Consider the following 18057-nt stretch of genomic DNA (forward strand, 5'->3'; position numbering starts at 1 on the left):
CTGAGCCTCTTGAAAGGAGGCTTCTGAGCCTCTTGAAAGGAGGCTTCTGAGCCTCTTGAAAGGAGGCTTCTGAGCCTCTTGAAAGGAGGCTTCTGAGCCTCTTGAAAGGAGGCTTCCTGAGCCTCTTGAAAGGAGGCTTCCTGAGCCTCTTGAAAGGAGGCTTCCGAGCCTCTTGAAAGGAGGCTTCCTGAGCCTCTTGAAAGGAGGCTTCCTGAGCCTCTTGAAAGGAGGCTTCTGAGCCTCTTGAAAGGAGGCTTCTGAGCCTCTTGAAAGGAGGCTTCCAAGCCTCTTGAAAGGAGGCTTCCTGAGCCTCTTGAAAGGAGGCTTCCTGAGCCAAAAACTTCCCGAGCCAAAAAACTTCCCGAGCCAAAAAACTTATCCTTTTTGATTAATTTATTTAACAAATGTTTTCAATTGGCATACTTTCCAGATAAAAGGAAAAACGCCAAAGTTGTTCCAATTTTGAATCCAGAAAAAAAATCCAGCTGAGGCTTCTAGTTATCGCCCAATCAGTTTGCTTTCTTCAATAAGCAAACCGTTTGAAAAGATTATTTTAAATAGAATGATGATTCATATTAATGACAATTCTATTTTTGCTGATGAGCAATTTGGTTTTCGCCATGGGCATTCAACCACCCATCAGTTATAAAGAGTTACGAATTTAATTCGGCTCAACAAATCTGAAGGATATTCAACTGGAGTTGCTCTTCTTGATATGGAGAAAGCACTTGTCAGTGTTTGGCATGAAGGTTTGATTGTAAAATTGATGAATTTTAATTTTCCTATGTGCATTATTAAACTGATCCAAAATTATTTATCAGATCGGTCACTGCAGGTAAACTATCAGAATTCTAAATCTGATAGATTACCTGTAAGAGCTGGTGTTTGTTTGCAGATGACACGGGCCTTTCAGCCAAAGGGCAAAGCCTTCGTGTCATTTGTAGTAGATTGTAAAAAGTTTGGATATTTTCTCCACTTACTTGCAAAATTGAAAATTCCACGAATGCTTCCAAAACTCAGATTATAGTTTTCCCACATAAGCCGAGAGCTACTTATTTGAAGCCTTCTAGCAGACATATTGTCACTATGAATCCAAAACTCCAATTAATTGGTATTTAGGACTTCTGCTGGATCAAAAATTATCTTTCAAAAGTCACATTGAAGGCATTCAAGCCAAATGTAACAAATATATCCAGTGTCCATATCCAATTTTTAACATAAATTATTAACTTTGTCTTACGAACAAACTTTTGATTTACAAACAAATTTTTAGACCAACCATGTTGTTTGCTGTGCCAAAATGGACTAGTTGCTGCAATACCAGAAAAAAGGCACTCCAGAGGATCCAAAATAAAATTTTGAAAATGATTCTGAAGTTGCCTCCGTAGTATTGTACCAATGAACTTCTTAGAATTCCTTATACTGAGACATTGCAACAAATGTCCAACAAAATAATTTCCAATTTTAGACAAAAATCGTTGCAATCTTTGTAACCATTTGGTTCCAAAGTGGACATGCAGCTTCTGCCGCAAATAATTTTGTCTTTTGTCGAAACCACCGTGTACTCCGACAACCAGTAACTCAGGTTACAGCGGTTTGAGCGTGGGCAAAAAATGAGAACCCACCCTACCTCTCTCATCTGTCAGTAGATGGCAACCGGAAGAGTTGCCAAATTGAGTGGTAACTTCGGCAATCTTCGTTCCACCCGTCGTAGATTTACAGCTTCTATAGCTCAGCTACTAACCAGGGAGATTATTCGGTCCGTGACTACAAGCGGGAATAGTAGTGCGCGCCGTGTATTCCAATAAATAGTGATTAATTTGTTAATAGTCCAGTGGTGTATTAGCTAGTAGGAGAGTTAAAAGTAAGTGGAAACAAAAAGAGTGCGAATTGAAAGTAAATAGTTAATTGAATTGTTCCTTTTGTTAGGGGAATTGTATATGTTGCTGCTGATAGTTACAGAAGAAGTAGACTTCTAAGTAGACTTCAGAAAAGAAAAAGTCAATAAGAAAAGGTAAACCATTTGTTTGATGTAGAACAAAAGGAAAAGGAAGTGTAGCTAGAGTGACGTCACATGTTGGGTACTAACACGTGGGCAGGTCCTAGTATGCCTTTTCTGTTCTTCTCTTCTTCTCCACGGTGCTTCAGGTGACTCGATGCTTCCCAGGGCGAATGGTGGAACGATTTTCGGAGCAGAGCAAGCAAATTCCCGCCGCACGATATACTCCCGGACCGAATTTGGATCGTATCGTCGCACGTGTTCCGAGCACGCCATTTTGGGCCGACTCCGCCGTTGCGATTCCGAAGGAACAGTGTTGGCAATCCGAGCATTATTCCAAACGATAAGCCAGTCGCGATGAAACCAACATTTAGTGTCCGAAATCGTCCTCGAACTCCACCAACCCGCCCGCGCCGGCGGAATTCAAGCTAGAACGCCATCGTCGTAGGAAGCCCGCCCTTACCACCCGAAATCGTCCTCGAACTCCATCAACCCGCCTCTACCACCGAAAGTCAAGTGAGAACGCCAGTGTCAACGGAAGCCCGCTCGTACAGCCTGAAAGCGAATCGATATTGAGCCAAGACCATCGCCCAACTTCACAAGCCAACTCGTGAAGGCGAAGGTCGAGTTCAAACGCCTCCGTCAACTATAGTCCGCTCGAATCATCCGCCATCGAGCTGAAATCGTCGCTGACCATCGTAACCGCACCGTCTAGCCACAACCGCCACACCATCCGCCATCTAGCCGAAATCGTCGGTCCTACGATGGGATCAGGCATCCACCGGTGCACGGGGGGATCAGGAGTCGTTCGAATCGTCCGCTTCTCTCGAATGTCGCACCGGAAATCATCCCCGCCCGCCATCGAAACGTCGCTCCAGTCGCTATCGCTAAAGAAGTCCCACCGACGAGTAGCATCGGCCGCCGTCAGCAAGTGCCCCAGGGGCTAAAACAACAATGTAATGTTGTGACGTCACTAATGTAGAAAGCCCATGTTGGGGCAAATAGCCTATTAATGTAAAAGTTGACTGAGTAGCGCATTTCCTTCAAGCAAGCATTCCCTTAGTTCGTACACCACAAGTTTTTTTTTCTATTTTCCAGAGGCCAGATTATGAGTTTTTTTCTTTGTTACGACGTTTCTGACGACTCTTTCACTTTGTTCCATCAATTGGCACGTGTCGCGAAACACACACTTGTGTGTATGCTCCTACTGAAGCTGAGTTTATTGGGGGAGTGGTACTAGTAGGTATTATCGTATTATGGTCAGTGAGTTATCGACCCTTTCATTGTCTCGGTTCTAGCTCTAGCTAGCAGGTAACATCTTCGATTGTAACAATTAGATCCTTGTACCCTTTTAGAATAAATTAGGTTAAGTTTAGTTTAAGTTGAAAACATTGTAATTCCTACATGGTCCAATTCAACCAGAGGAAAAATCCTAACTTCCAGAGGCAATTTAAATGTATTAATAATAACCAAAAATGTAACATAGCAAATAAGGATGATAGTGTTAAGAAAACATGGAACACCTAGTCTTAGAGATGAATGCATGTATTAGATAATTAGCGAATAAAATTAGTTAAAAAAAAGGAAGGGGTAGTTTCTGAATTATCCACTTCCTTCTGAGAGCAAGGTTTCAAGACCATCCTGCTAATGCGCCGAAAAAATAGAAGGAAGCTGGACACTTCAGATATTCCTTCTAACTCTAACATTGAAAATAATTCTTCTCCTATCGAACTGAGCAATCAGTTCCATTGGATTCATGATGAAATTGAGCAAATCGAATCTACCTGATTGGATTCATGCAAAGAAGCAAAGGATTCCGCCAATTGTGGTGTCTGTTACCGAATTTTCTGGCTTTCGGAATGTGGTTTTGGTAACTTTCAGGGGATCAAGATTTCATTTCAGATTGTCAGGAAGGGTGACTGCTGGGCTTACTTGGAATGATTAACATGAAGTTCTAAGCTGGTTGAACAGTGTATTGAGCACTGTCCGGACAATTTTTTGACTGAAAGTTTGTGCCTTTTTCAGTTAATGAACTTAATAAAAAGGACTGTTTATTTGTTGAATTCAACATTGAAAAACATATGCATACATCGTACTTTTTCTTGAAACAAATGTGGAGTTTATGGTAATTCATTAAATTTGTTTTATAAATGATCTTATATTCGCGCCATCACTGGACGGACAATTGTTTGACACAGTGTGGTTTCCAAATCAAAATACTTCCCAATTGATATAATAATGCCACATTCAATGCCCAAAAATACACAATTTGGATCTGTCCAGAGACGGAAGGAATTTCTTTCACATATGTGCCATAATTCAACAAGTCAATCGAATTGATCTCTTCCGGGAAAGCGCTTTCAAGTTGTTCGTTCGAATCGGTTCCGTTTTTCTTCTTTTCAATTTCAGAACTGAATTAGCATTCGTTCTGAACAACTCATCCATACATCAGTTGATTACATCAACGTTCATTACATCAAACGGAAATGTTCCATTTGGTACCCAGTGAAAAGCCATTCACTGTGAAATATCTGATCACTCTGGAAGGTGGCAGTGTTTCGAAAGCGCTCTTGCCAAAATCGCATTCCCAAAAAAAAAATCTTTCAACGTTGGTACATCAAATTTTTCACTTCGAGATCCATTCAGCCAGACGACGGAGCCTGCGGCTCACTTTGCTGAAGAGATGCATTAAGTAATCATGTCATATCGCACTGAACAGAACGTGTTCCAATGAAAAGCGACCGAACTTCCTGATGCTGCCTCAGAGACCCCTCCAGATCTGCACGGCTGCAGCTCACTGCTTCGGGAGCTAGCAGTGCATCAAAAGGATTATTGCAACGTGTCCATTTTTTCATGGACTCAACCCAACCTATACTGCCGGAATGGATCCTTTTCACTACGTGTTGCACTCGGAAGGCTCGCACACTTTCAGCTTGATACCGAGTAGGGCCGCTTTATCGGTGATGGGAGGTAACGACAGCATCATTTGGTGATGCCGAGTTGTTACACCTCAGTGACGTGGGTAGATGGGAAAAAGGAGAGCCCCTTCAAATCATGAAAGCAAAGTTTTGTTTTAGGTTTTGATTACGTCAAACACTGCAATTATTCAACAGCAAAGGAGTGTCTCCGGTTGTGGACCTGCTTGCGTGTTTCGCTCTTAACTTTTTTCCAGCCAACATTATGCAGTAATATGAATCCCAATGAAAGGCTACAGACCTTAGCTAACTTTTTCCGAAGTAACTATATTGTTTTACACAAACGAAAAAAAATGTAGATTTTCGGGCACAAAAAAAGTACTCGATTCTAGGCCAACTTTTGAAGCCAGTAGAACTGCTGAAAATATGGAAAATATGAAGTGAAATGGCCATGAACTGATGAAAAAAGTACATTTATTTATTTTAGAAGCCTTCAGTGGCGAAATCCACAAAATAATAACCTGCAATGGCAAAATGAAAGAAAATTATTCGTATACAGTATCCCCCCGCTGATCCGACAAATGTATGGCCGGACTATCGAGGTTTCTCTCGTTAATCCGACTGTCAAATCCATACAAATGAACCAAAACAAAATCACAGCACAAATTTGAAAACTGACAGCATAATGTGTTCAAATGGGTGTTGATACTTTTTAATCCGGAAATTCCGAATTAGCGAAATCCGGACTAAGCGGGGGGATACTTACTTGATACTTGATGGGATACAGCTCTTCGATGAACCTACGCCGAATGGAGTATCCTTCTCCACTGGACTCGATCCTGGGCCAATCGCTTCCAGTCGCCCTGAACATTGAGCGCCCTCAGGTCCTCTTCAACTGCAAAAAGCCACTTGTCATAAGACGAGTTTATACAATCCCATTAAATTCCACCACTTAATTGTATCTTGACAGATACGTATTTCGACCTCAACAGTAAGGCCGTCTTCAGTGTCTAGTACTTGACTCGAGTCGAGTCAAGTACGAGACACAGAAGACGGCCTTACTGTTGAGGTCGAAATACGTATCTGTCAAGATACAATTAAGTGGTGGAATTCAATGGGATTGTATAAACTCGTCTTATGACAAGTGAAGACATTCCACTAAAAAGCTCAAAATAATTTTCTTACGCAAAAAGCCATCGTGTACGCGGCCTTCCACGAAGCCTGCGGCCTCTTCTGGGTTCTCTACTAAATATTATCTTCGCTTGACGTTCTTCCGGCATACGAACAACGTGACCAGCCCACCGTAGTCTGCCGTGTTGTATAAGCTTAATAATATCCAGCCCTTTATACACCTGGTACAATTCGTGATTCATGCGACGCCGCCAGATACCGTTCTCCTGTTTACCGCCGAGTATTGTCCGCAGCACCTTACGCTCAAACACTCCGAGAGTTCTCCGATCAGCCTCCTTTATCCTCCATCTCTCATGGCCGTATAAAGCCACCAGAAGAATCAGAATAGTATACAGTGCGAATTTTGTCTTCGTTTGTAGACTACGGGACTCAAGCTGGTTACGAAGTCCGCAGCTGCAACATGCCTTCTCACCTGGCGGGTAACATAATTATCGCACGTCACCAACGTTCCAAGCTACCCAAATTTTTGTACCACTTCAAATTTTTCACCATCCAGCACCATTTCGCTACCACCACCACTAATGATTGCCAGCGACCATGTACTTCGTTCTGCTGGTATTGATCGTGAGTCCAATCCTCGCTGTCTCCCTCTTAAAAGGCGCAAAAGCCTCTTCCACGGCACGGCGATCAATTCCGATAATATCGATATCGTCCGCAAATCCCAGGAGCATATGCGATTTTGTGATAATGGTACCGCTTCTTTGCACACCAGTTCTCCTAATCGCTCCCTCGAGCGCTATATTGAACAGTAGGTTCGAGAGTGCATCACCCTGCTTTAATCCATCCAAGGTAACAAATGACGTCGATATTTCATCCGCAACCCTTACACTTGATTTCGATCCGTCCAACTTTATACGAATCAGCCGTATCAGTTTCGCCGGAAAACCATGTTCAAGCATAATTTGCCATAATTCATTCCGTTTCACTGAATCGTACGCCACCTTGAAATCAATAAACAGATTATGTGTCTGCAAGTTGTACTCCCGGAATTTATCAAGGATTTGTCTCGTCCCTCACGAAAACCTGCCTGGTATTCGCCGACGAAGATCTTTTCAAGCGGTCTCAATCTTTTGAACAGAATACGGTACATAATTTTGTATGCTGAATTATGGAGGGTTATTCCTCGGTAATTGGCGCACTCCAGTCTGTGCCCCTTCTTAAAGAGAAAGCAAATGAGGCCGTTCAACCAGCTAGCAGGCATTTCCTCGTCTTCCCATATTTTCGACATAATATGGTGCAGAACTTCATAAAGCTGCTCACTGCCATGTTTGAGAAGTTCATCCGGGAGCTGGTCCTTCCCCGCAGCCTTATTGTTTTTCAGCTCTTTGACAGCTTTTTTAACCTCATCTAGTGTAGGTGACTCCACAGCTTGTCCATCGTCACTAATATTTATTCTGTTCACCGATGCACCGTCACTTCCTCCATTCAACAAAGTCTCGAAGTGTTGCTTCCACCTGGCAGTCACTTCAGTTTTATCTGTCAGCAAATTCCCTTGTTGGTCGTTGCATATGACGGGAGATGGCGCTGTCTTTCTCCGCACGCCATTGACAGACTCATAAAACCTCCGCATATCGTTCTGCTCCATTTTTTCCTGCGCCTCACGAGCGGGGAAATACTGTATATAAAATAGCTGGTTGTTATATTAGCGCACTTCATATGCACGGAAGATCATCACCATTTCAATGGGTATATTGCAGGGAATGATAGACTATTTTTGCACTGCAAATGTGCACGGCACAAACATTCGATATCACATCACAAAGTACACTTTAATGTACTAAATGATGAGGTAACGAGTGTAAATCTAGTCATATTAAAAGGGGCATATGACGTCCCCCAACCCCTAATCCTACGGTATCAAGCTACCCATGCCAAGGGGATACATGGTCTGAGGTGTAAAATAAATAGCAGGCCGCTAACGGAGCCTGTGGGATACCTGAGCACCCCCACAGTATAACGTTCCCTTACCACGTTATGGCTGAGCTTTGGCGTGGAGGACGTTTCTTCTCACACGACTCGTGGGAATGTCGACCAAACCAGAAAAAACACATTTGAATGGAGAGGGAACAGCGTCTGACGAAATGGTGGATCCCTTCGCCAGACGAAGTGTCCTTCCCACCGATCGACAGGGGCAGGTGATACAGCAGATCGTGGCTAATCGGAGAAGCCGCCCATCGAGATCAAGATAGGCGGAGCTACCCTGACCAGCGGAGCCCAGAAAATGGAGGTGATTGCAGACGCAACGGACGTAATCATGTCCTTTCTGGACAACGGTGGGAAGTACAGCAAGGACCCTAAGAAGTCCCTCTGCAACATGGTGGTAAAAGCAAAGCATGAGTGGAAATCCTGGTGGTTGAGGATCAAAGGCCGGTTATTTAACTTCAGCATAATCAACGTCCATAGCCCACACTCCGGAAGCACTGATGATGATAAGGACGCATTCTACGCGCAGCTGGAACGTGAGTACGACAGCTGCCCAAGCCACGACGTCAAAATCATCATAGGAGATTTGAACGCTCAGGTTGGCCAAGAGGAGGAGTTTAGACCGACTATTGGAAAGTTCAGCGCTCACCGGCTGACGAACGAAAACGGCCTCTTGAGGACTGCTGGAATACAGTCAAAGCAGCCATTAACGACGCAGCGGAGAACAACGTCGGGTATATGGGTCGTAGTCGACGGAACGATTGGTTCGACGAAGAGTGCAGACAGATTCTGGAGGAGAAGGACGCAGCGCGGGCGGTCGCGCTGCAGCAAGGTACCCGGCAGAACGTGGAACGTTATAGACGGAAGCGGAGACAGCAGACCCACCTTTTTCAGGAGAAGAAACGCCGCCTGGAAGAAGCGGAGTGCGAGGAGATGGAACAGCTGTGCCGTTCTCAAGAAACACGCATGTTCTACCAGAAGCTCAACGCATCCCGCAAAGGCTTCGTGCCGCGAGCCGAAATGTGCCGGGATAAGGATGGGAGCATCTTGACGGACGAACGTGTGGTGATCGAAAGGTGGAAGCAGCACTACGAGGAACATCTGAATGGCGCTGAGAGTACAGGCAGTGAAAGTCAAGGCAGCGGAGGAGATGACTACGTCAGTTCAGCGGACGATGGAAGCCAACCAGCCCCCACCTTGAGGGAAGTTAAGGATGCCATTCAACAGCTAAAGACAAATAAAGCCGCTGGTAAGGATGGTATCGGAGCTGAGCTCATCAAGATGTGCCCGAAAAAGCTGGCCACTTGCCTGCACAAACTGATAGTCAGAATCTGGGAAACCGAACAGCTACCGGAGGAGTGGAAGGAAGGGGTTATATGCCCCATCTACAAGAAAGGCGACAAGCTGGAGTGTGAGAACTTTCGAGCGATCACCATCCTTAATGCCGCCTACAAAGTGATATCCCAGATCATCTTCCGTCGTCTGTCACCATTAGTGAACGAGTTCGTGGGAAGTTATCAAGCCGGCTTCGTTGACGGCCGCTCGACAACGGACCAGATCTTTACTGTACGGCAAATCCTTCAAAAGTGCCGTGAATACCTGGTCCCAAGGCACCATCTATTCGTTGATTTCAAGGCGGCATACGACAGTATAGACCGCGTAGAGCTATGGAAAATTATGGACGAGAACAGCTTCGCTGGGAAGCTTACCAGACTGATCAAAGCAACGGTGGATGGTGTGCAAAACTGTGTGAAGATTTCGGGCGAACACTCCAGTTCGTTCGAATCGCGCCGGGGACTAAGACAAGGTGATGGACTTTCGTGCCTGTTGTTCAACATTGCGCTAGAAGGTGTTATGCGGAGAGCCGGGTGTAACAGCCGGGGTACGATTTTCAACAGATCCAGTCAATTTATTTGCTTCGCGGATGACATGGACATTGTCGGCCGAACATTTGCAAAGGTGGCAGAACTGTACACCCGCCTGAAACGTGAAGCAACAAAAGTTGGACTGGTGGTGAATGCGTCAAAGACAAAGTACATGCTTGTGGGCGGAACCGAGCGCGACAGGGCCCGCCTGGGAAGCAGTGTTATGATAGACGGGGATACCTTCGAGGTGGTCGAGGAATTCGTCTACCTCGGACCCTTGCTAACGGCTGACAACAAAGTTAGTCGTGAAATACGAAGGCGCATCATCTGTGGAAGTCGGGCCTACTACGGGCTCCAGAAGAAACTGCGGTCGAAAAAGATTCGCCACCGCACCAAATGTGTCATGTACAAGACGTTAATAAGACTGGTTGTCCTCTACGGACATGAAACATGGACAATGCTCGAGGAGGACTTGCAAGCACTCGGAGTATTCGAGAGACGGGTGCTTAGGACCATCTTTGGCGGTGTGCAAGAAGACGGTGTGTGGCGGCGAAGAATGAACCATGAGCTCGCCCAACTCTACGGCGAACCCAGTATCCAGAAGGTAGCTAAAGCCGGAAGGGTACGATGGGCAGGACATGTTGCAAGAATGCCGGACAGCAACCCTGCAAAGATGGTGTTCGCTTCCGATCCGGCAGGTACGAGACGGCGTGGAGCGCAGCGAGCGAGATGGGCAGACCAGGTGCAGAACGACTTGGCGAGCGTGGGCGTATCCGAGAATGGAGAGATGCGGCCTCGAACCGTGCATTGTGGCGTCAAATTGTTGATTCAGTGTTATCTGTTTAGATGTTAACTAAATAAATGAAATGAAATGAAATGAGTGGAAATCCTTGCTGCAGGCAAGTAAGGAGGCGGAACCGCGGATCCGCCAACTTACCGAGGAGAAAGAGTTGGCAGTGAGCCATGCGGTGGAGGACAGAAAGGAAGCCGATTTGAAGATTCGAGTCTTTACTGAAGAGAAGCAGCTGACAGAAAGCCAGACTGCAGAACTCCGCAGATGCATGGCCGTCACTGGAGCAGCTCCAAAGCTAAGTAAATATGGCAACCGATCTGAAGGGAGCAAGCGCCAAGCCGCCTACTATGATCCGTCGGGAGAAGGTTGAGCAGGTTGCCGACCCTAAGGAACGACGGAAACCAGTTCCTCCTTCTACGAGGACTACCGAAGTTCACCGGGAGGAAGCCCTGCCCTGGAGGAAAGTTGTGAACTCCAAAAAGGCGAATAAGGAGCAAAAATCGGTGGAGAAGGCAAAGGCACCATTGGCCAAGAAGCGGAGTGCCCGCAAAGGAAAGGGCACACCTTCCAATGGTCATGGCAGGAAGGACAATGGCGAAGCAGTTACCAGCGAGGGACAATTGCCAGCGAGGGACTCTAAGCTAAACTGTGCACACCATGTTGCATCGTGTCAGCATCGAGAGGGCAGCCTCTTCAACGCGATGTAGGTAGCGCAACCCTGGTAAGCTAGCCTACCAAAGTTTCTACAGCTACCAAGAAAGGCAAAAGTAGGGCAAACGGATTGATTCAACTGCAACAGACCCGGCAACGAATGGGGGACAACGATTGAAAAGTCGGATCTTGGAACAATCCAGGAAATTCGGTGGCCCAGAACGTGAAGAACGTGAATTCCAGGCGGTGGATCCCATAGGGAACATTTCATTCAAGTACCACATCTAAAAGTTGCCTTCATGGTGATCGGGAGGCAGATGAAGCGTGTTATCCGGTGGAAGCCGATAAGCGACCGCATTTGCGTGTTGAGAATGAAGGGCAAATTCTTCAACTATAGCCTGATCAGCATCTATGCCCCAACGAACGATAAGCCTGATGACGTGAAGGATGAGTTCTATGAGAGTCTTGATAAGGCCTACGGAGAGTGTCCAACACACGATGTAAAGATTGTCATCGGGGATGCAAATGCGCAGATCGAAAGAGAAAGTTTCTTTCGCCCTGTCATTGGTACGGAAAGCCTTCATTCCGCTACCAACGATAATGGTCTGCAACTTGTAACCTTTGCTGCTGCTAGAGGGATGGCAATCAGCAGTACCTGCTTCGCACGTAAGAATATTCGCAAACACACCTGGCAACATCCGAGTGGAGACACTTGCTTACAGATAGACCACGTGCTGATCGACGGACGACATTTCTCGGATGTTATAGATGTAAGGTCCTTCAGAGGTCCGAACATCGACTCGGATCACTACCTTATTTATTATTTAATCAGACTAAGGCCGAAGTGGCCTGTGCGGTATATAAGAGTCTTCTCCATTTGGCTCGGTCCATGGCTACACGTCGCCAACCACGCAGTCTACGGAGGGTCCGCAAGTCATCTTCCACCTGGTCGATCCACCTTGCCCGCTGCGCACCTCGCCTTCTTGTGCCCGTCGGATCGTTGTCGAGAATTATTTTCACCGGGTTACTGTCCGACATTCTGGCTACGTGCCCGGCCCATCGCAGTCGTCCGATTATCGCGGTGTGATCGATGGATGGTTCTCCCAACAGCTGATGCAATTCGTGGTTCATTCGCCTCCTCCACGTACCGTCCGCCATCTGCACCCCACCATAGATGGTACGCAGCACTTTCCTTTCGAAAACTCCAAGTGCGCGTTGGTCCTCCACGAGCATCGTCCAGGTCTCGTGTCCGTAGAGGACTACCGGTCTAATTAGCGTTTTGTAGATTGTCAGTTTGGTACGGCGGCGAACTCTATTCGATCGGAGCGTCTTGCGGAGTCCAAAGTACGTACGATTTCCAGTCACTATGCGTCTCCGAATTTCTCTGCTGGTGTCATTTTCGGCAGTCACTACCTTGTAGTTGCAAACATTCGAGCACGACTTTCCAGCGTCACTAAGTCACGAAGCAACAGAACGATACGTTTTAATATCCAACGCTTTTCAGTTGAAGGAGTTGCTGAACAGTACCACCAGATGCTGGACGAGCGGATAGGAGATGCCACCGCCACCGGATTTGGCAACGGCAACAGATTGTGGGAAAATATCCAACTGTGACTACAACAGCGCCGAAAGTGTTATGAGCCAAACACAATTGATACGTTTGCGTGCGTTTTGACAGTTTTTCCATGGGAAAACTGTCAAAACGCACGCAAACGAATTAATTGTGTTTGGCCCATTAGGCACTGCACAGCAACGCCAACGAAATGGTTGGTTTGATGAGGATTGCCAGTGAGTGACGGACGAGAAAAATATTGTCGCATGCTAGTGGCTCGTACCCGTTCCAACAGAGAGCGGTACAGTGTAGCAAGGGCAGTAGAGAAACGAATCCACTGCAGGAAAAAAAAGGCAACACGAAGTTAGTGTGATCGCTGTAGCGCAGGAGAACATGGATAGAAACGATATGCGCAGGTTTTACGCAACTGTCAATGGCACGCGGCATAAGACTGTGCCAGTGCCCGCCATGTGCAATGACCGAGAGGGGAATTTGCTGACAGACAAGACTATGGTGGCAGCCAGGTGGAAGGAGCATTTCAAAGATTTGTTGAACGGTGTAAATTAAGGTATATTAAGGAGCAGGATGGACATAGTCGGCGACGGTCAAGCTGTGGAACCACCTACGCTGGCCGGGTAAAGAAGGTTCTAAACGAGCTGAATAGGGGCTGTCCATAAACCACGTAGACTCTTGAGGGGGGGGAAGGGGTTTCGAAAAAGTCTACGATAGTCTACGAAGGGGGACGGGGAGGTTTACCAAAAGTCTACGTAGACTTTTTATTTTTTTAAACGATTTATACAGCACTTTTGTGCGAAGTTCACTCGTTTGATTTTTTTAGGATTTTCCGGTTTTTTTTTTCTCCATAAAATGTAATGAATTTCACTGAAGTAAAAATCATGGATTTCACCAGGAAATTCTTCTGTATTGAGCAGGAAAATTCTCCAAAGTATTCTATAAAAACTTTCGAAAAAATTTCAAAATCTTCACTTGGATTTTATTGCAGATTCTACTAGATTTTTTTTATTGTCTGCAGGCACTTCTTTCGAAACTACGGAAATTAAATTATGTTGTACTTCAACGGTTTTTTTTTTTTTGGAATTTACATAGGAAGCATTTTGGAATATCCAAGAAAAAGTCTCTGGAATGCCCAAAAGATATTCTTTGGAACTTGTAAAGATGATTCTCCGAAATTTTTTCCATGAGAATACCTTCATAATATCCACAGATTATGAAGGATATTTTCTTGGAAGTCTCCGGAAATTTTTTCTTAATTTCGGAAATTCTTCGGAATTTTTGCAAGGAATTCTTTGGACATACAGTCAAACCTCCATGAGCCGATATTGAAGGGACCATCGACTCATAGAAATATCGAGATGTGGAGTAGAAAATCTTTGGAAAGTTGTTTGAAGGAACCATCACAGTAAACCAGAAAATATTTTTTAATATGGCATAATTGCCTCTATGAGTCGATATCGAGTCATAGAACATCGACTCATGGATGTTTGACTGTATAAGCAAAATTCTTCGAAATTCCCGTGGATAATACTTCGTAAATTTCTTCGGCAGTTCTAATGCAAATTCTTTGGAATTATCGAAGGAAAATCTCATGAATTTCTAAATAAATTGTTAAAAACGAGAGATTATTAGAATTCCCCACCAGAAACTGTTTGAGCTTCCACAACAAAAAATTGTTTGCAGTTTTTGTGAAAAAACCTTTGTAATTTTCATGAAAATTTATTCGATTTTATACGAGAAATTTGCAAAAAAAATTTACTTAAAATTCTCTATAATTTCAAGCGACTTTGCAAGAAACAAATTGCGAGATGATTTTAAAAAATATAGTAGGAAACCATTCTAAATTTCCACAGGAAATATATCGGAATGATCGTTTAAACTTAAAATCACCTCGGGAAATACTCGGTTTTATTATCGGGGAAACTTTTGGAATTTAGAAGAATATTCGTGGGATTTCAACAGATGATTATTTAGCGGGATATTGCATGAAATTTTCAAGAAAAGCATCGGAATTATCACGGAGAGTTATTTGGAGTATTACCTGGAAGCCTTCGAGGTTATCAATTGGTAAATTTTTACGAAATTTCCACGCAAAACCTATTGGAATGTAGACTTGACATTCTCGGAATTTCAACTCGAAATTTCTCGAAATTCTGAAAATTCTTCGGTTTTCACAAATTTAAACCGGCGTTCAGAATTATAGGACAGATGCGTGACAGATTTTAAGCAGTGGCGCGCCGATGCAAAAGTGTCGGCGATGGTGGCGCACACCTCTAGAAGGGATCGAATACAACAGAAATTAAATTACTTGGCTTTGAAATTTGATTTCTGAAGCTATGGACAGAGGATTAAATTTGATTTCCTTTTAAAATGATTTTTGTATTGTTGGATTTTGATCAGTTTGATTTAGTTATGTTTGAAATTCGAGTTTTATTGCAACATGGAAATGGATTTGAATAGCTGAATTGCTTGAAACGTGGTTTATTTCCATATTTTTCCAATTACATATGATGTTTTGTAAAGTCTACGTAGACTTCAAGGGGTGGGGAAGGGGTTTTGGAAAAGTCTACGAAAGTCTACTAGGGGGGCGGAGGGGTTTGAAAAGGTGAAATTTCGCTCTACGTGGTTTGTGGACAGCCCCAAAACAGAAAAAGTTGCTGGGAAAGACGAGATCTCGGTCGAGCTCCTCAAACACGGATGTGAGCAGCTGCATCAATCAATCCACCACATTATCCAGAAAAAAAATGGGAGGATGAAGAACTGCCTGCCGGCTGGTTGGATGGTGCCAATTACAGAGGAATCACTCTTCTGAACTCGGCGCACAAAATCATGACGCATATCCTGTTTAACAGACTAAGACCGCTTGAGGAGTCCTTCGTCGGCGAATACCAGGCAGGTTTTCGTGAGCGCCGATCAACGACGGATCAGATGTTTAGCCTGCGGATGATCATTGATAAATTCCGGGAGTACAACATGCAGACTCACCATCTGTTCATTGATTTCAAAGCAGCGTACGATTCAGTGAAAAGAAATGAGCTGTGGCAGATAATGTCCGAACATGGTTTTCCGGCGAAACTGATTAGACTGATACGTGCAACGCTCGATGGCTCGAAATCAAGGATGTGTGAAGTGAAGACGAAGTGTCAACCTCGTTTGTGACCTTAGACGGATTAAAGCAGGGTCATGCACTTTCGAATTTATTGTTCAACATTGCACTCGAGGGCGCTATCAGGAGATCTGGCGTGCCGAAGAACGTAACGAAAAGATTGTTCAGGAACACGGTTACCTTCTACCATTTCACGGACCTTTAAAATCGTTTGTGGCTGCCATGTAGAATGATTTTTTTCAATCGTTCGTTTATTTGAAAGACTCATTTGTCGTGAAGCGTTACGGAGCAGCTCGTACTTCGCCAAATTAGGAGACGTGCTCCAAAGTGCCTTCGACCAAAGAAAACACTCCGATCAAGTTTCACTGAATATCTCGAATGTGTTCAAATGTAAGCTTTACAGACAGACTGGAGCTGACTTGTGTAGCATGTCGGGAGAGTATCAGCATAGTCTCCCCAGTTTTCAACCAGTACCTCCACATAGCCTCCGGACTTCTTTCCTCTACACCTGCTAAGGCTGCCTGCGCCGAAGCGGGTGTTTTCCCGTTTCGCCACCCTGTGCAGGGGGCTATTTGCCAAAAATTCACAGCATACGCTTTCCCACATCCGGAAACCCCTCCTTGTTCAAGGGGATCGTATACGATGGCCAGCGTCAGCCTCCCTCCCAATAGCTAGGGTCCACTGGCACGGAGCGAAGAACTGGCGCTTCGAAAGAGGGAACAGCTTTATGTAGATCGGTCGCCGAGCTACTAAACACCGAGTTTAGGAAACACGAGCACCGCTACACTACTAATGGTTCCCTTTCCTTGTCTCGACTAAGGCGTTACTTTGAACAACCTAACGGTTTCGGATAGCCTTCCTGAACAATGCAGCTTCTTCTCGACCAGCGGAGACCGCTGTTTATTGTCGCTACAACTCCCTCCGACATTGGGGGTTCCCGTAGCATAATTGGCTACACGTTCGCCTTGCAAGCGAATGGTCATGGGTTCGATTCCCAGCCCTCCACCAAACCCTCGTCAGTCGTTGGATGCGCAGCCCATGCGAATTGGGAGACGCGCCTTATCGTCACGGGCACGGCTGCCTGATGACGACTGACAACTTGTTCTTCTCGGTGGCATTCCTCCAACGTACCCGGATTAATGGCAACCGAATAATGCAACGATCATTGGATGCACGACATGGACAAGCGGACACAATAGGCTCACGATGAGATGGCCTGGCAACGACAACGATAGTGGTAATGGAAATCTAAAAATAGATTCTGCGTGGATTCTGCAGAATACCACAGTAGATATCGGCACAGTAGCGGTAAAGTAATACAGAGTGCCTAAACAAATAAAGAAAGGAATAAAAAAACTCCCTCCGACAAAGAGGTCCTAGCCATGACTGATTCGGCCAGTGGCATCGCTGCGCTGCAAAGCGACCATCCGAAACACCTATGGATCCAACCAATGGGCAGTGTGTAGTTTTAATTTAGTTCGTTAATTGTTCCGTACTGTATTTTTCCCATAGGCTTAAGGAAGGTCCCTAGGTTGGACCTGAGGGGCGCTGCTTTTGGTCCCTTCCCTGCCAGTTGCTCCATTAGCACTTACGGTCCCATGACAAGTGAAGCACTGAATATTTATTTCAAAATTCACAGAAATAAAGAAAAAAAATCAGAAGGTAACAGTGGTTTTGTAGATGGAAACCTGTTGCAAGAAATAAGTAAACGTGTTTAAAAATCTTTCGTTCGCTAAATTGGTTGATGTAGATTTTAAATTGGGCAGACAAACTACCCAATGTAGTGGTTACGAGAATCAAATGAACAGCATATTTCCTTTATGTTCAGATTTATCAGCTAAATGCTGATGCACATCCAATTAACAGACATTTTCTCATATAATAATCCGACAATATTATCGATTGGATAGCTTATTCCATTCGATGAACTTTAAAGATCAATTCATGCGGATAGTTTTAAGGCAAATTCCTTTATCATAATTCAGACAATTTTTATGCAAAAAGTATTTCATTTGAAATATAGTATGGGAAAAGCGTTTTTTTTCAC

Source organism: Armigeres subalbatus, chromosome 3 (assembly GCF_024139115.2).
Source record: "Armigeres subalbatus isolate Guangzhou_Male chromosome 3, GZ_Asu_2, whole genome shotgun sequence".
Classification (NCBI taxonomy): Eukaryota; Metazoa; Arthropoda; class Insecta; order Diptera; family Culicidae; genus Armigeres; species Armigeres subalbatus.